The following is a 1,840-nucleotide window of genomic DNA, read 5'->3' on the forward strand; positions in this document are numbered from 1 at the left end:
GCCTTTTAAAAGAGTTGGATGCAGTTTTTTTCTTGTCCCATTCTGATTTATACAACTAGCTCTAGGTGATGGATTTATAGGGAAATTAACTTCCCAGTCCACAGAGAGTCCATGTGCAAGGTCTTGATAACCCCCCACCCAACACAACATTGAAGTCATCTGATTATTATCTTATAATTTGCAAAGAGTTCATAGAGATGAAAGGATTTTCAAAGTGTAGTCAGATCCTTAAAAACAGCATGATTCTTAGGAGAAGATAAAAACCCTGCATTATATTATATTTATCTTATTAAGGAGATCATGACATAGAAGGAAAGAAAAGGTTCTTGCTGGTATTCCTCAGTGTCCTCCAGAAGTAAGCTTAGGGCCTGGTCCTCTACTAACATATTTTCATCTTATATCTAGAAAGTAAAATGCCTAAAAACCTTGAAAATATGGGGATTTATTTTCTAAAATATAGGTCTCTTTCAAACATCTGATACTACCATTCAGAAGAAAAGCTTACACATTAGAATTTGTATGTTTTAAGACCCAGTTTAACCACATTCCATGATAAAAATCTTAGCCATTGGAAGATGTAGAAAGACGACCTCTACTTTGTCTAGCAAGCACAACTATGAATTTTTTTAAAAGCCTTAATTAAAACTGTAGCTGCAGGTTTAATGAGATGACCAGAAACTGGCAAATCTATTTCATTTATGTTGAAATACACTATGGTTTGTGTTACAAATATTTGAAGGTTTTTAAATCTAAATTACCTGCCGTGAGGTAGGAATAACTGGAGATTCAACCAGGATGAGAGTTGCCATAAATCAATGACCCTTAGTCATAGATGTCTGCCACAGATTCCTGGAGCCCTTCCCCACTCACACTAAGTCAGAAACTTTGAGGATGGGCAAGAACATTTTTAAAAACCATAAATGTGATTTCTATAAACTACAGCTGAAAAGAGCTGAATTAGATATTATCCAAGTATGAACTTTCAATAGGAGATAAAATATTTACTCCAAGTGCAGTAAAATTGAGTGCTATTGACCATCATCCTGGTGAAATCGACCCATTAATCAACACTCTTCGGTACGTTAATTTAACTTTGTAACTGGGAACTCATCTAGTCATATTTTGTACTCATATTTTTTCCATTTCATTCATGAAATTATCAAGAAAAATTTTGCCAAATGCTTTAGAAAGCCTAGCTACATTATATTTGTTAATACCAATTTAGAAATATTAGTTTTAAAGGAAGTGGTGCTGTCTGAAACATACTTTCAAATGGTTCAGAAAAAAGAAAACATTATATTTGAAAACAGAGAAAAAAATTATATATACACCCTGGCTGGTATGGCTCAGTTGGTTGAAGCATTGTCCCATGTACTGAAGAGTCAACCAGTTCAATTCTTGGTCAGGGCACATACCCAGGTTTTGGGTTCTGATCCCTGGTTGGGGAAGTCAGTCAAATTTTCTCACTCACATTGGTCTCTCCCTCTCTTCCCCGTTCCCCTCTCTAAAGAACTGGCATTAAAAAGAAAAAGGAAAACATATATGTGTGTATATGGAGAGCGAGAGTGAGAGTGAGAGCGCATATGTGGCAAAATGTTAACATTTGGAAAATGTAAGTGAATATGTGTGTGTTCATTGAATTATTCTTTCAACTTTTCTATAACTTTGCAATTTTTTTAAAATGAGAAAGTTGGGGAAAAAAGAAGTGAGGAAAATTTAATAGGATCACCTCCTGATAAAACCATGCCAGTTCCGCATGAGTAGTATTTTTCTTTCTTTTTTTTTTTTTTTAAAATATATTTTTATTGATTTCAGAGAGGATGGGAGAGGAAAAAAAACC

This window comes from Myotis brandtii, unplaced genomic scaffold, assembly GCF_000412655.1.
Source record: "Myotis brandtii unplaced genomic scaffold, ASM41265v1 scaffold613, whole genome shotgun sequence".
In the NCBI taxonomy this organism is placed as follows: Eukaryota; Metazoa; Chordata; class Mammalia; order Chiroptera; family Vespertilionidae; genus Myotis; species Myotis brandtii.